The sequence below is a fragment of the Coptis chinensis genome, chromosome 1 (assembly GCF_015680905.1).
Source record: "Coptis chinensis isolate HL-2020 chromosome 1, ASM1568090v1, whole genome shotgun sequence".
NCBI lineage: Eukaryota > Viridiplantae > Streptophyta > Magnoliopsida > Ranunculales > Ranunculaceae > Coptis > Coptis chinensis.
In genome coordinates, this window is record NC_141456.1 from 36066782 (window position 1) to 36085112 (window position 18331).

Genomic DNA, 18331 nt, shown 5'->3' on the forward strand with positions numbered 1-18331 from the left:
AACCTCATAAAGTGTACGTACTCTATTATCATTACATTAGGAGTAGAGATGAGGCAAAACAAAGAATAGAAATATATGTAACGAAGACCATATATAATCTTGAGACAAACCTACAGATTCATCTGATACAGTGTAGATAGATTCCCTAGAAGAGAAAGAGCTGAACGTAAAAACCTCCAAGTTAGATAAGCAAGAGAGTCATGGATCATTACTTGTCTCTCTAAAAGTTCACTTGAAATTATTGAGAATCTCGAATGAGTAACCACAAATACATCCTTTTACAATTATCCTTGCATGTGATAATATTCTAGTCGGCCATATGTGTCTGAAGGGGAAGAGAAGTTTCAATTTCTTTAGCACCTTCATTCTTCTCTGAGACAATCTTTGACATTCGAAACATCTGGTATGAAAAACATGAACACATAATGTCATAAATATGTTCAATTATGCAGTTTAGAAAAAGGAAAAAAAAAAATAGTAACCAACCTTCTGGATAGTGAATTAGATCATCAGCACCTGAGACGGTGAACTCTCCACCGGACTCGATGTTTGCGTGCCTTGAACAGGGCCTTTAGTAGACGAAGACCCAACTACGTCTTCTTCAATATTGATTGATGTCTCTGTCTCCATTTCTATAAATCGAAAAAATTAAAAATATAAATAACTTAAACAGACAAAAATCCCAATGTACATAAACAGTGTAAATAACTTAAACATCAAAACTCTGATAGAGTTCACCGAACTCTGGCAGAGTTCACCGAATATGCTAATTCACCGAACTCTGACAGAGTTCACCGAACTCTGACAGAGTTCACCGAACTCTGATAGAATTCAAAACTTTGACAGAGTTCACCGAATATGCTACTTCACCGAACTCTGACAGAGTTCACCGAACTCTGATAGAATTCAAAACTCGACGAGTTCACCGAATATCTTTTCACCGAACTCGACAGAGTTCAAAACTTTGATAGAGTTCAAACGAACTCGACAGAGTTCAACCGAACTTCGGCAGAGTTCACCGAATATCTTACTTCATTTGAACTCTCGACAGAGTTCACCAACTCGGCGAGAGTTCAAAGAGTTCACCGAACTCTGACAGAGTTCACCGAACTCTGACAGAGTTCAAAACTCTAAAAGAGTTCACCGAATATGCTAGTTAAAACTCTGCCACCTAAAATCCAAATTTCTATTCTAGATCCCTAATTCACCTAAAATGCATCATTTCATAGATTCCCAATTCTCCCATTCAATCCATACATTTTACCAAAATAAAAAAAACAATTAGCAGTTCTAATCCCCAAATTTGAACTATAAATCCCTAATTCACCTAAATCCCCAATTCTCCAATTCTCTATCCATCAAATTCACAAATTAAAATAACGTCAATTTCAATCTACTAGCATCAGAAACATAAACAATATAAATAACAACAAATATGATTAAATTATCACAATCAATAGATCCAATTACATTAAAATCCCTGATAAAAAAAAAACAATAGTAATCTCTAATTAGTTAAATTTTCGATGAGAAAAACTGACCTTCAGAATTGGGGGAAAAGGAGAGGGAATTGAAACAAAACATGCAAATTGAGGATTATTTATTTTATTTGTTTTCGGATCAGATCTAATTTGGGATCTATAACCAACCTAATTTTTCCACTTGTTCGCGGTGAACTCTGTCATATTGGGTGAATTGAGTGGTTCGTCAGTAAGTTTGCGTTCGTCAGTAAGAATTGAGTGGAGAAGAAGAAGCCAAGAGAGAGAGTTCTCAAATATCGCGTATTTGGTTTATTTCGTTTTTTAGATTTTGAAATATTACGAAATTTTGAAATATCGGATTTTTTGAGTGAATTAGATCATCAGATCTTGAGGTGGATCGGACGGCTGAGGAGAAGTGTGAGATTAGAGTGGCAATATTAGAGTGGCACTCTAGATATATCTATAATACAAAACGGCTCAGTTTTTAAGCAAAGTTATAAGGGTTTAAGTGGTGGTCCTGATTTTCTCGGGATCTGTGCTAATACTTGAAGAGTCCTATTTACTTAATACTAAAGAGTGTTTAAAGAGTCCTATTTACCTAATATTCTAAAATAGACAAAAACCTCAAAAACCTATTTACCTAATACTAAAGTGTCTACTTGAAGAGTCCTATTTACCTAATACTCTAAAATAGGTAAAAAAACATCCAAATTATAATAAACCTCCAAAACCCGACTAAAAACCTCCAAAACCCCTTTTTTCATGCAAACTCCTATTTTCTTCAGGCAAATAGGTGTAGTTAGTCTGTTTGAAGAGTCCTATTTACCTAATACTCTAAAATGGACAAACCTCCAAAACCTATTTACCTAATACTAAAGTGTTTGCTTGAAGAGTCCTATTTACCTAATACTCTCAAATAGACAAAAACATCTAAAACCCCTTTTCTTTATGCAAACTCCTCTTTTCTTCACACAAACAGGTGTAGTTATTTCACATATTAAATTATATAATTGTTTCATTGTTTAAATACCCCTATAGCTTTTCCTACCGTTTGAGAAACGTGTATAAATTGAATATGGATTACACAAGAAATGAACAGTTAAAGTTGTCTATGTACACTCTGCTTCTGGATGAATAAATTGTTCTCAATATATATACTAGGCTAAGATGATTTTCTAAGTCATATTCAGTTAAGGGTATCACAATGACACTACCAAGTTCAATTTAAATGTCAAAGAAAAAAAAATGATAATTCTACTGTAAAAATTAAATTTACGTGTATTCATTTAATTATGACTCAAGTGGCGTAGCCACGAGTTAAATTCTAGTATATAATAAAACAACTTGGTTTTTAAGCGCTTTGTGTGAAGCCTATATCCGACGGCTAAAAGTTTATATAATTAGTACATCGGACGATTAATAGTAGGTCCTTATTTTTTTGGGATTTGTGTAGTTAGAGTTTCCTAATATCTATTAAATTCTTAATGTAATTCTTAGAAATATCTTTGAATTTAGAAAAAAAATATAGGTAGACAACTTAAGGAAGACAGTTTAATTAGCGTATTAAACTTGAGATTTTCTTCCGTATCTAATGTAATTCTTAGCAATATCCTTGAATTTAGGACAAAATCTAGGTAAACAACTTAAGGAACAGTTTAATTAGCGTATGAAACTTGAGATTTTCTTCCCATCAATTAAGGATAAAAGTAGCTTTGAGATCCCATTTTTGAGGTAAAGTTAACCGCTTTTGATTCCCAAAATCTTTCCACACTTTATTGAAGAAATGATACATGGCAACAATAGCAGATGGGTTTGGCAAAAAGAAGTCATCGCCTAAAATCTCTTGAGAACACATAAAACTTTTTAGTTTGCTTCAACTAATATATTGATTATTGAAGATTAAGCATGGTGTATAGTGTGTATTGAAGCTTTTTTTTTTTTTTTTTTTTTTTTTTCATTCCGGTTCTCTTTCGTTTTCTGTTTTGATTAATCATATCAGTGAGTTTTATTGATTTTATTTTTCTACATGTAATTAATGGTCACTCTGCCTGCTAAGAACATTAGAGGCACATCTTCCATCAGTTTGGTGCTCAATCTTACTGAAGAAAACCATTACTATACTGTGTATTTTAACATTCGATATATAGTATATCTTACCCAATAATCTCCAACCGATATTGATTGACAGGTGTTAATGGGAGCTTCTGTACACTACGAAAGAAACATAGCTTTTCATCACAAATTCACAGGTTGGGAATTCTTCTCTTTGTTGATTTTAGTTGTAATAAGTTCTTGGCATATTTACACAATTTATAGTTCACAAACTCAGTCATTTCTAGAGGTTGAAAAGGTGGATGTTTCTAATGCCGACTCAGAGTTGCATACCTTGGATGAGAAATAGGAACTTGGCATGCAATTTTCAATAAATGCAAAAGAAGCAACTGAAGCTCTTAACTCAACTGATGAATGTGCTTCATGGAGTGAGGCCAGATGGATCAAAATTTTGGAAGGAGACAGGTATTGAGGTACAACCTAATGGTGTTGTCGCCGATGGACACCGACTTAGGGGAGTCAATGCTAACAAAAGTGTTGAGTGGGAAGATAAATTTTGGGGAGGCAGACGGTATGAATATAAGGAGCTTGGTTAGGAGAAATCGGACGGCCTAACCGGAAATATTTGGCGTGAATATTGGAAGGAGTCCATGGCTTGAGTTAGTATTGCAGCTTATTAGAACTTGATCGAGTGTCTTTTTTAGGTCATATTCATTATCTTGAACATCTAATAGGAGTATATTATTGTAGATAATATTTTCCAATTGACGGTCTTACTTCCGATGGTATCTATAGACATTTACTCACACTATGAAGCTATATGAGCAATGATTGGCTTTAGTCATCCAACACAATAAGCCTATAGTGCTAGATCATTTTGCAGATTAAGATTAGTAATTGAGAATTTCCAATCTTTATTATGAGTTGTGGCACAAATTTATATATTATTGTTTGCTGGCAACAACAAAGAAATACAAAGTTGAATATCAAGTTTTACAATTTGGAATTGCTTTGTGTCTTATCTCGGTTAGAGCTTCAAACTGGTATCGATTTGCTTATTCTCTTGTACTATATATAAATAACAAGCTGCACTGTCGGTTTTTCTATCTACATATGATCTTGGAAGTGGCCTACTATATATGGAGAAAACTGCAGGGAGAATAATGGAATGGGTGACGAGTGGCATGAGAAGTGGTGGGAACATTATGATCTCTCTGGCCAAACTGAGAACATTACTATACATTCGTATTGTAAAAATGTCATTCAAGTTAGATCAATTATGTACGATTATTTGGAAACATATATAATATATTTTTATCACCTCCACGAAGACTAGATGTGATTTTTAGTGTTGACACGCTGAGTGTGAAAGGCATCCATAATGACTTAAGTGGTGTAGCCACGGGTTAAATTCTAGTAACATAAGCTATGTGGCGGCTGAGATTTAATCTCATGCCCCTCAAGATTAGTACTCTTAAAAAAAAGAAATTCTATATTGAATCAAACACTTACTAGATATAATCAAACTCAAAAAAGAAATTATATCGTCTTCTATATATATAATCAAACACTTACTGCCGGATTGAATCAAACACTTACTAGATTAGTATTCTCAAAAAAGAAATTCTATCCTCTTCTATATATAGAATCAAACACGTACTGAATTAATTGTGTTTCAGTAAAAGACTTTTGTTAGACATAGACAGTAGGGGTGGGCAATGGGCCGGGTCGGGCTAGCCCGGCCCTAAACATTTAAAGCCTTTCAGTTACTAGCCCGGCCCTAAAGTCCCCATAGGGCCGGGTCATAAGTCTAAATTTCAAGCCACGACCCTACCCTAAGCCCTCTTTAACAGGTTTAGGGGCGGGTTACATTTTGGGCCTATATATTTTTCTTCTTTTTTCGCGATCGGTTTTAAAACTCATTTATATTACAAAAAAATTTCAAAGATTTGCAAACTCAAAGTCCCACCACTTTGAAATTTGAATAACAACCAATCTAGTAATAATTCTTGATAAGTCCATCAATTTAAAATGCATATCTACAATCTAATAAACTGAAGTACATAGAGACTCATATTTATATTTTAAAATTACAGTTAAAATGCACAAGACACATTTTGGAATGAGCTTTCACTGACATAAATCCGTTATTTCTTGTACTCAAATCTCACCAAAATTACATTTAACATTGAAGAATACAAAGACAAATAAGAGTATGGAATGAGTTTTTACTGACGTCAACCTATTTTTCATTAGGCTAGTGCCCAGTGCTCATTATTGTTCTTGGCGACTAGGTTAGACGGGGAGTTGTGAGGTGTACGTGAGTTGTGAGATAGAAACAATTAGGTTTACAAATTTTTATGATATAAGACAAGTTATTAGAAGTATCCATACGGTAATTGATAAATTACAAAGGACAGTGTTATTTTAATTGAAAATATGTAACAAGGAGTTGGATAGTTTTAGTTGTGTATTTTATAGTGAAATTATAACTAGGGCTTGGTTAGGGCTTAGTTAGGGTCGGGCCTATGTTTCAGAACCTTAGCCCTGACCCTGCCTTAGAAGACATTAGGGCCGGGTCGGCCCTGCCCTAAACTCTGTGAGGGCTTTAGTTGTAAGGGCTTTATAGGGCTTAGGATCGGGTCGGTGAGGGCCAAATTCCCACCCCTAATAAACAGTGTAGAACTACTTGAACTCTTTTTTCTAGGATAATTGGGCTATCCATTCTTTATAAACTAGATAATTTGCCGGCATTCGCCGGGCTTACTACATTAATAGAATGAGAACATCTTAACATAAACAGTTGCAAAGAAACTAACTACATAAATACATACAGAGGTAGGTAGGTGAACAAAATTTCCTAGAAATAACCTTTTGTACAAAGAGAGGTCTCTTCAAGGGGTAGAACATGAACACCGGTGGCTAATCCCATCAGCAGACTTTCGATTGCCTCATACTTCACCGAATTTAATGGTTAAAATTGGCTTTTGATAGCATGTTTGCGACAATAACTATATCTCGCAAAACCTTTCACGCGAAATTCTGCCGCTCCACCGCTATTGCGAGCCAATCGAGGATTTCTTCTCAAGCAACTTGGTGTTGCTAAGACTATAATTTGATAGAAGCGGACTTACTACTTTGGTTAAGCCCGATGGGTTTAAAATTACTAATGACATCCAATGTTGATATATTCATTTTTCTCAATGGACTTTGGGACTTGGACTATAACCTTCAATGTTGTTGCTTGTGCAAAGAAGTTTTCTCACTGTGCCTTTACGCTACTTCCTCCCCCATGATTGTAGCCATTACTTGAATAAGCTTTCTGCAACAAACGATAGAGCAATAGAGACCGACATCCGGTGCTCGATCCTTGACCAAATCAAGATCACGATAGTCTAAGAACTCGCACTAATCAATAAAATTTAACGATTTATCCGCCCATGTCGCAAAGCAAAGCAATAAGTGTGCCATCTCCAATTCAACCGAGAGCATCCCTCCTTAATCCAATTAATCCAAACTAAGCAGCTAGTTCTAAAAACTTACACCACAAAACAAAGAAAAAAATAACGAAATAGTTATAAATGTGCAAGCTCCAATTTCACATTGCCTCTTCTCATAACACACTTCAAAAGATTTGACAATTTCAACAGAAAAGAGGAGGAAAAAGGTTACAAATGCTTACTTCCATCATTCCATTCAATACGTAACTGAAATAGCAATCGATTAAACAAATATCACACTCTAAGTATCTCTTCCTAAAAGAAGCGGGGCAACTCCTCTATAACCCAAACATTTTCATACTAAGTGGTCGGATTAACTTAAATAAAAGTGCAATGTTAGAAGAAGTTAAAATTGAAATAAAGCACCAAAGTCAACTATTGTAATTCATTTAACAAAGAAGAGTAGGATACACTAAGGAAAATTGTCAATTTAACAAAGCTAAAATACACATCTTGATTTGGCTCTTACATAATCTTGATCAAATCCAAGTACGTAATAACATAAATCCACTAATGTAATAGCGAGATAACAAAACAACATACAAAAAGAGTAGAAATAATGGCGGTTTTAATTTTAAGCCACAAAGAATCATAGGAGATGCCACCGCGATATTCGATCTTGAATTCGGGTACCATGAATTCCCCATACTAACTGCATCGTATTTGGACAAAGACATCTTTTCAAGAACCATGGATCAGAATCCACCCTCTCAATAAGAGACTGTGAGCTTGTCTCCGTTGTTGGGAAGAAGAATGTACATAGATAAGGTTTTAAAGCGAGAAGGAATCCTTAGCACTTTCAAATCTTCGAAAGTATTGATGAGTTGTCTTTTGTGGCTTAGTCACGTAGGGAACTTCAACAGAGTCTCCTTCAAGAGATAGAATTGCGAGTCCTTGATATCCATTTTTACATTCGTCATCACTCCAGTTGTTCATTGAGTTGGGCCATCCGCCAAATCAAATATCCTTCGATGGCATTAGTGCATTCAGAACCTTTTGAATCCATTTGTTGAGGAACCCATCATGATCTTCCCCTTGTTGCCTTCATTATAACCATAAAATATAAAGAAACAATGAAGGAATTGCAAAAGACATATGTTAACTATTGATTTTTTCGATTATATCCTCTTGATTCTAGCTACCGAAAAGCCTGGGGCCTTCCAATGAAACCTCGGGTTTGTATATATAAACTCCCCTGCGTGAACAATGAAGGAATTGCAAAAGACATATGTTAACTATTGATTTTCGATTATATCCTCTTGATTCTAGCTCTCGAAAAGCCAGGGGGCCTTCCAATGAAACCTCGAGGTTTGTATATATAAACTCCCCAATGCAAGCAATTTGAAACATTTACCAAATGTATATATCGAGGCCATTATTAAGGCAAATACGGACTCTCAAAAAACGCCAAAACTGCTATAACTATGATGATGTTTAGTCAAATAGTAGACATACTCTTCGGTCTTCACCATGGGCAAACCGATCCTAGGTAGAGTAAGAGCATTCACATTGCAAGCATTGATTCCCTTGTGCAATGCAATCAAACACATCCTAAATTATGAAAACCCGGACAAACACACAATTATTTAAGGTGTGTAAAAACTTGTCAAAAGAGTGAAACTCACAGGTAGTAGTTGAACGGACATGGATGAGAAAACGGTTCTTGTTTTAGCTTAGCCTAGTGCGAGGGTCTTTAAGATACATCACGTTAGCACTCCTTATACCTCTTCTTGACTGCACATTGGTTGGTTCGCACTAAAAATACCACTAACCCGAAATGTGATTTAATCTGAAAAGTTTAGTGGTATTTTGCCGATCCCCTTGAAATGTGATTTAATCCAAAAAAGAAGGGCCATTGCTATGAACTAAGAACTTGGAACACTTAGGACTTAAAAAGCTGTTATGCTTGATCTTAGTAGTACTAATTACTAAATGCCTTTTTCTTTAAAATAAAATACTATAATGATATCTAAGAGAAGAGGATATTTCAGGGGTAAAGCAAAGATCAAGACCTAACCTTTTGTTGGATATGAACTCCAATGTCTCCAAGTATTATGTTCCCAGAAGCATCATTTGCATTTGACGTCTCTAGCAAATTCGGATTCAAAGGTTAATGTAGGATAAAATTAGTTAACCCGAAATTACGTTTGAGAACTAAACATGCTTTCTAAGAGATCAAACATATACTTAAAATGAAACCAAAATTCAATAACAACATTAATACTAACACCAATACAATAGCTTAGACTCTCGCTTTTAATAATATTTAAGAAACAAAATGATTAACGGATCCAGTGAGAAAACCATGAAGCCACTCTTTCATTTGGTTATTTCCAACAGAATGCCATTACAAAATTATAAATAAAAAATAAAAGTAAAAACCTTTAGCTTAACTTTGGAGACTTTGCCATTGTAAGATTAGAACTCCTTATTTTGTTACATTGCTTTATTTTATTTTTTTTCCTTCCGTATTATGGTCAAAAACACAAAATGTCAACAAAACAAAGCATGACTAATATCTAGTTGCATAACAGTAGAATGTCTAGTGCAAAATTAGTACATGTATATAAAGTTTGAAAAGAAGCAAACCTTGAAATTCAAGAAACATAGAGAGAAAGTGAAAGTGAAATTGAAGGAAAATAGACCGAGACTGCTTTTTTTTTAATATTAGCTTTCGGTCAAACATTGCACACCTTCGATCTGATCAAATGATTCCTCTCCTCAAGATTCTCGATATCTCAACAACCTCTATTGGCGAGACCTAAGCAGTTCCACTCTCTTGAGATCTCCCGAAATTTCCTTATCACTATCGCTAGGTTCCATTTAAATTGAGGTTTTTATCTACTTATCTATTTTGGGTTTTGTTTGGAGATAAGATTTAATAACGGAGTAAGAATGGAGATAAGATTTAAGAAATGTTTTTATCTACTTATCTATGGGACAATTGAATTCGGAAAAAAAGGGCGTAAATATGGGCGTAGAATTCATTTTTTTAGGTAAAATCTGATGTGTCAGTCCCAGAGAAAAAAGGGGGGCTGACGTGGGTCACTGGGAGCATTCTCAACTACTGAGTATTAATGGTCTTTGATTGCAAGGATGATAGGTGGCTCGGTGCTCATGGTTTTATTTCCAGCTGCTGTTGTTTTGCTTGGGAGCTATTTTGTTTGGATATCATTTAGGGTATGAAACTGTTATATGAATGCATATAAAATTTATAGTTCCTAATTAATTCCTAACTCTTTAATATTATTATTTTATTGAGAATATAAGATCCATCCTCCATAACGATTGTTTTCATGTCTTACTAACACACTTTGATATGTTCGTCCTTTTATGCGCGGTGGTGAATGGTGCACTTTCGAAAGTACCTTGCTAATGATCTTGAAATAAGCGAGAACAACTGGGTGGTTGCAAGGTATGCACTTGAATTAAATTTTCTAAACTGTGCGTCAGCCATTAACTCATCAGCGCCATTAGAGTAAGACGTTGTACAGTTAACTCTGTGTTCAAAATAGAAAATCGGAATCATATGAGTATTATGTCTAAAAAGGGTTTATGTATTCAAAAATTCTTTAGCAACACACAAAATGAACCGAAACTTGTGAACACAATGACGTGGCACTCATTAGGCAGGGGGTGCGTGTGTATTTCTCAAAGAAGTACTGCAAATCAAGGTCTCTCTGCTTGCCACGTCATTTTGTTCACAAATTAGGTTCAAAGTGTGTGTTGCTGTAGAAACACTCTTATGTATTGCAATTTTGCGCCTCAAACAATTATTGGCCATTTATGCTTTAGTCACTATTGTGACAGCAAAATGGACGCCTGTTTGCCCCGTCACCAATAATCAGAAAATTATCGGAAATAATTTGTTTAAATTATATAAAACAAAGTGACGGCTGTCCGGCGTCAGGAATTATGCTAAAAGTATTGAAGAACCCAACTCCTCTCTCACACTCAACTGTTCAACACGCCTTTAATAGACAAGAATTAGACCAGGTTAGTTGATTTTCTTCTTTTGATTCTTGAATTTTTTTTTTTTATTTCTCTGTACATCAAATTCATTTTCAATTTGAACTACGTTCTAGTCGTAATTATTGATAAATTTGGGTGAGCTTGAGGAAGTTTAACTTACATATTTAATGATTGCACTGATGGATGTTTCTGGAATTGGGATTAATTAGATTTCCATTTGAAGTAGTTCTAGGGTTCTTCCCAACTTTCTGGAACTTAAGTTACTCAAAGATTCACAATGTTATGTTCAAACAATGAAAGCTTCAATCCTAGATGGGCTAACTAAATTTAATTCAAGACACGTGAATGTATTTGTTTCCTTGACAAGTTTCTTTTTTAAACACTACCGTGTAACTGTGTGACTCTTCACTTGCTAAAGCCTTGGCTTAACTAGTGAAATTTATTTCTTTTAAATTCCAAAGTTTAATATGGAAAGTCCGCATCTTTAATCATACACAAGTCAACAAGTTGACCTCACATCACTCTTGAGTTACATAAAAATTTAAATTCATTATATTTATAAGCCTCTCTTTTTGTGCAGACTCTTCCCCTAAGCTTGAATTCCTTATCGGTTAGTGAGGATTACATAGAGGGTGAGAAATTGACCGCTCCATATGGATATATAGGGGGTCATGAATGAAATTGTCTTTACAATTGGTATATTCATAAGGTAATTTACTTATTAACATTTATTTTAATGGATAAAACTTAGGGCTATCATCATGCATATCGTATCAGATCGTAACTTCTTGTGTATATATTATGTACATAGAATATCAGTATGTTGTATATATATATATATATATATATATATATATATATATATATATATATATATATATATATATATATATGGTGATAGTGGGGGAGGTGTCTAAGGATTGGTATTGTGTATAAGAGTTTGCTCCCTTGTTCATATAGTGTTCTGCTTCCTAGTCCGCTATATGTGAAGGTGAAGGTGATAGGCCCATCAAATTAAGCATCTATCTCATGGTCATTTGTGTAATGAGATTAAGAGTGTTGGTTTGTTGATGTTTATCATGGATGCAAGGTTTTAGCATTGTGTTGTAATTGGTTTCAAATTTGTGTGAAGTAGTTTGAGAATGATTAAGTTTCTTTAGTTTGCATTATTTATGTTGTGTTAAGCAGTTTGAAATTTGTTCATGGGTTGTTATGCCATAGATTACGAAAGGGCTGATTGTATACTTTAGCCAATGTGGGCTTATTAAGTTCAAATTGCATAAACCTTGTAGAGCACGTGTTTGTGTTGATTTGATCAATTTCGAATAGAAGGTATTGATTGGCAAAACTTTTAGACAACGAGAATTGAAGTGGGGTTTCTTCATATACTTTCTAGTGTTCCCCCTTTTGTTTCTTCGTGTGTTGCCATAAATTAGATTTACTAGAATTTCAATTGTGTGATGGGCTCAAACACACCGCTGCTAGATGCCAAGAAAAATATGATTCCTTATCACTTTGAGTCAGTTCACACTTTCACATTTTCTCTCTCCATTTGACCCATCTCTTTTTTAACACAACCCTACCCAAATGGGATACCACCCATTACCAGCACCACCATTCCCTTACTACCAGTAGTACTTTGCTCTTTTTTATTTTTCCATTTTTGGGTTATTAAGGCTAAAAAATAATACCTATTACTTTTTCCATATAAATCAGATATATATGCCATATAAAGAAGAAAAATGCAATTCCACTTATTATCTCAACAAATCCGAAAGAAAACTATGATACAAGAAAAAGGATGAGATCAAGTTACACGCAGTTAGTTTTTTTTTGGCTTCTAGCAGAGTGTTTCCGAGCCTATTACATAGGTGATTGGCTCGCTAGCTAGCATTCCTCGAGAATAAGCACCCTACTTTTTGCCCTTGGTTTAATTAGCATTCCTCGAGAATAAGCACCCTACTACTGTGTAACTGTGTGCCTCTTCACTTGCTAAAGCCTTGGCTTAATTAGGGATTTGTTTCATGCACAAGCAGCTTCCATTTCTTTTTATTAGGAATGTAGATAATCCTTTATTGATATGAAAAATGAATTATAAAGGGAACAAGAAAATAAGAATCATAGAACTCAATAAATGAAACTAGTGAAATTTATTACTTTTGAATTCCAAAGCTTAATATGGAAAGTTCGCGTCTTTAATCATACACAAGGCAACAAGTTGACCTCTACAAGTTGTTAGAAAATCTACATTTTGTAAATGATTTTCTTGGAAGTCAACAGTAATGATTTTACAGAACTCTACTACATATTTCCTTTGGATATACTGTTGGTTTCATATGGATATACGATATTAGAGGCATGTGGTCTCCATTATTATATTTTTGGCATCCATGAGGAGCGAGCATAAAATAAGTTATCTCATTCCATCGAAGTTACAAAACTAACATCCTTTTCTAGCTGCCAGTGACATTCATAATATCTTCCATTAGTAGACATTATTATTTACTTGTGATTAATTAGTGTAGGAACCTAATCTTCAATCGATGTTATAGGCAATATTAATGTTCAAGAGTCAAGCATTATATTTACTAGTTTTAAGCTACGTTGGGACGTCACGGGTGAGAAATCTTCTGTTTATGGACGCCGAGAATAAGTACCCTACTTTTTGCCCTTGGTTTCTATTGTCTTTCTAATTATTTTTTATTTTTTATTTTTTTTAGAATTTAGAATTTAGACACTCTTTTAAGTAGTCTTTCGGATAGATCAAGGCAGATACATGTGGCTGCCATAGCTAGTGTTCACACCCTCGGTGAGTATATAATTATGATATGGAGAATAAGGGGTGATGGTAAAGGTTTTGCTATGGCTAAGAAGGGGATAGTCAATTACAGGAGGAAGATTATTATTCATTGATTTCCATTTAGTGGGTGTGGTTTGTAGCTTTCAATTTATTGTCTCATATTGTTATTGAATAGCTAATGTGGTTTAGTGCCTTGACAACACTTGCGTAGTGATGACTTGCATAGGACAGGAACCATTCATAGCTATGGTGCATAATATTGGCTCTGGACAAGCAACAATATATATTAACATTAAACAAGGAACTGGTTGCTATGGTAAAGAGCATTGTTATCCACATTATTGGATTTCTAGTAATTTTAGTTCTTATTGCTAAAACTTTGTGAGTATACCGTTCCTTTTTTATATTTATTATGATCATATTCATTGTTTAAGTCAAGAATTTTAGATTAGTAATGAACTGTTTGTACTTGTGTCTTGTAATTATTATACTTCTTGCTATGATATTCACACTTGTTAGCACAGTTTAGCTATGGTTCTACACTTGTTAGCACAGTTTAGCTATGGTTTTACCTACACCTGTTAGCATTAGTTAGTAGAAGGACAGATAAAGATTAAAGGATGCTAAATTTTAGGTCATTTCCAGATTCAGTTGGGCCTTATAACTAGCTTATCTCCTCACACACTAAGGGATTTACCTTGCCCTCTTGGCTACAAATTACAAGGTATATGATTGATCACCTTAATTATTAATAACGAAGTCTATTGTTAGGCCTGTTTTGTGTCCATAGCATGTGTTTTCTATGTTAGGCATTTGTTTTGTGTTCATAGCTAATTTAGTCCATCTATGTATGCTGTCATGGGTGTTGGGAACTACGTTGTTAGTCATCATGAACATAATGGTCTAGGGTAGTACCAAAGTAGTACGCACCAATCTTGGTGGGTGTAGACATATTCTTGTTATAATAGTACTGAAGGGTTCTGCCTAACCCCTAACTTTCAATATGCATAAAAAATATATATATTCAGTTTTGTGGTGCTTTGCTTATCTAGTTTCCCTCCAATAATAATGTGGTTTCAGTAAAAAGTAAGTTAATTAAAGAAAAAGTAATCTATTTGTTTTTACATTAGTGATTCTTGGAGTGACTGTTCAGAGTAAGGGCAGGTGGAATTCCTATTGTTTGAGGAATGCCTTACGCTATACAAAGTGGGTTTGTCGAGCGGGTCTTCAAGGTATTTTATATGCTGCACCTTTACATTAATTCATCTTTTATTTTTTGGACCACAATTTAAATTGTGTGAACATCTTAATTGTATCCTAGATTTTTTATAATAAGAAATGTACTTTCGTTTAGACTTCTGGTCCACTATGTACACATATTTCCAGTGTTAGAGGACTTAACAAAACGTATATATCACGTGTTTACAGCCTTGTTTGTTAAGTGCCAAAGACAAGACATGGATCACTAATTATTTTGGATTAGGACAACCTATAAAGGATGGTACAACTAGCTTTGTGGAGCTCTTTTCAGGTCATAAGGTACTATCGATTAATCTATTTTAACACTGCTTGTCTAAACATTAAGATGTTTTTTTTTACTTTGAACTTGTACCATGTCAGCAACTCTCGGATTAATTAATTTCAAATTCACTAGTGGTGGAGCAAACCTAGAAGTTATATGTTTAGTTTGTCTTGACTGTCTTTAGTGTAAAATCACTATACCATATCATGTCGTGGGTACTATTATGTTATCATTTGATGGGAGCAAACGTGGATTCTTGTTTTCTTATCGTTATGTAAACTATTATGTCTTGGGTACTAGCATGTGTTAGCAGTTACACATTCGTGTAAGCATATAAGCTTCGACAAATGGCTTAATCATATTGCATGTCCACGTTGTGTGTGCGCTAATGAACACGAGGGGTTTTGGGTGTTGTCATGTTTAAGTGGACCTCCCCCTAATGTTGGATCTGTTTCTCTTAGCTAGGACATGTTAGTGCATATATATTTGTTGATATTTAAACGTTCTTTATTAATTCCTTGTTTGCAAACTAGATCTATATGTTCAATTTCTTTCATGCTTACAGTTCCCATTTTAATTTATTGACCCATTTTTTTTATTTTTTTTTTATTTATTTTTTTTATTTTTATTTTTTTATTGTGTAGGGCTTTGGAGTTGATGAACTATTTTTACTTTGTTGGATTATAAGTTGGTGGAAGGAGTTTTCTTTCTCCAACAACAACTTGGATATTGTTTCGGATACTTTTGTACTTAAAGGCGTATGTATTAAACAATTTGTATAAGTGTAAAAACTTGCAAATTTGAGAGTTACTATTTTGTAATTCTAATCTATAATGAAATTTAATTTTTTTACGGTAAACTTGTATTATGTAGAGTGGATTGTTTCTTAAATGAGTTCTCTTGATAAGTTGTTTTACATGGTGCAAGACTGACAATAATGTGTATGTTCATATAATAATAATAATAATAATAATAATAATAATAATAATTGATTATTATTATTTTTTTCTAAAATATATTTTGTGACGCCAAAACGATGTCACAAATTTTGTGATGCCATTTTGACATCAGAAATATTTGTGATACCATTTTGGCGTCACAAATATAGTGACGCCATTTTGACGTCACAAATTAGTGATGCCAAAATAACGTCACAAATTATTGTGACGTCAAAATGGCGTCATAAAAATAATTGACGCCAAATTGTGACGCTATATTTGTGACGCCAAAATGGTGTCACTAAAATTATTTGTGACACCATTTTGGCGTCACAAAAAAGCTGTTTTGGTGTAGTGAGTTGAACTTCACCTTATTATATTTCCATAGGCTTACAATTTTTCACTTCCATAAATGATTGATAGGATGGATTGTTAGCACTCTCCTTGCCGGTGCTATTGTGGGTTCATTTACTGGTGGTGCCTTGGCGGACAAGTTTGGTAGAACAATGACTTTTCAACTAGACGCAATACCCCTTGTAGTCGGAGTGTTTCTCTGGTTTGCCTTATGTCATTGACCCTAGGTTGTGAGAGTTTAGTTTTGTCTTCTGAAACCACCAAAACTTCCCAAGTTCTTTTCCTCACTTCACCCCTATTTTTTCCTTTCACGATATGCAAAAGAGAGGCACTCCCACAAAAGCACTTAAGTTCAACTTTTCTTTAGTAACCGTCTTCAAACAATGGAAAAAATAGGTACCCTATTTGTTCTCGATTGATTATAGTGGTTCTTTAATCATAGATAATTAGACAGTAACTCAGCAACATTGTGACTGAGCAAAGCAAGTAATTTTGAAGCAATAGGTGAATAGCAATAGTTTTCTAACTTCTTTTCGCTCCATCTCTTTAATCAATTGAGGTACGATTACCGTTTATTTTTGAAGTTAAAGGTATAATCATCATGGAACACCAAACAGAAGTAGAAATTCATAGAGCAAGATTTCGGGAGCAATTGCGCGCTCAAAATGCTGAGAATATTGAGGTATATTTTTTTACTCATAGCACAGCTTCTCCAGTTATTTTGTACTTTTGTTAGCATCTGATCTAAAAAGTAACAAACTTATTATGAGTTGTTATTTTTTATATTATTTTTCTTATTCCTTATATTGTTTGTTTAAATAAATTTTTGTCACTTTTTGGATGAATGTATTACTATTAGCATTCAGGGAGAAAAAAAAATAACAACATAAACGATTACAATGTTTCTCAGAATTCAACTTCTTAAGTTCTTTCTCAATATTCCATCTCACAAAGATTAGTACAACAAACAGAAGTAGAGATTCATAAAGCAAGACTTCCAAAGCAATCCGCGTTCAAAATGCTGAGAATATTGAGGTATATTTTTTATTTATTCATACCACTTCTCCACTTCTTTTGTACTTTTGTTAGCCTCTATGGTCGAAAAAGTAAAAAAAATGGTATCTTGGTAAACTAAGCTATAAAATACCTGTTTCTTTCTACCGTAGTATGAAGAATTTTTCATCTAATTCATGGAATATTAACCATCATGTATTAATAATTGAGAGGTAATTGCTACTGGACATATCATGCTATCAATTTTTTAAATACTATGAAGATGCATTGCGAATTCTTATTATATATATATTGTGAAGCAAAGATTTGATATATTATTTTTGTTTTTGTAGTTATCTCATTTGTAAGTTGTTGGTTAAACTATTAATTAGCATTCATGATTTTTTTTTCTTTTTTCTAAAAGAAATATTCTTCATCTTATTCCTTATATTGTAAAGTATATGTTTCTTTAAATCAATTTTTTACACTTAATTTCTCTATTAGCATTCAAGAAGGAAAAGAAATACTACTTCTTCAACTCTTTCTCAACATACTATCTCACGAGGGTTAGTACCTACTCGGCGACAATTGGCTCAACGCACTCGCCAAGAAAAGAATCGCATGCAAGATGTACCTACTCCACGGAAAGGACAACATTATCTCGGTTGAATGGATGTGCAATGTGGATTCTGTTATGCCCTACATTGGAAAGATGAACA

At 34.1% G+C, this 18331-nt stretch overlaps 2 long non-coding RNA genes across 4 annotated transcripts; one reads left to right on the forward strand and one right to left on the reverse strand.

The window, feature by feature from the left end:
- Positions 1-68: 68 nt before the first annotated feature.
- LOC147523742 (uncharacterized) lies at positions 69-1815 on the reverse strand. Its single transcript, XR_015217268.1, has 3 exons — positions 1542-1815; positions 487-632; positions 69-400 (listed from the first exon to the last, which is right to left on the reverse strand). It is a non-coding gene; the product is annotated as an uncharacterized LOC147523742 (long non-coding RNA).
- An 8631-nt stretch (positions 1816-10446) lies between these two features.
- LOC147523743 (uncharacterized) lies at positions 10447-16186 on the forward strand. 3 transcript variants are annotated; one of them, XR_015217279.1, is made up of 5 exons: positions 10447-11029; positions 11586-11714; positions 13558-15037; positions 15234-15344; positions 15972-16186. It is a non-coding gene; the product is annotated as an uncharacterized LOC147523743 (long non-coding RNA). The 3 variants fall into 3 exon arrangements; XR_015217282.1 differs by lacking the exons at positions 10447-11029; positions 11586-11714 and having other exon boundaries at positions 13862-14186; positions 14451-15037; XR_015217277.1 differs by lacking the exons at positions 10447-11029; positions 11586-11714 and having other exon boundaries at positions 12493-15037.
- Positions 16187-18331: the final 2145 nt, after the last annotated feature.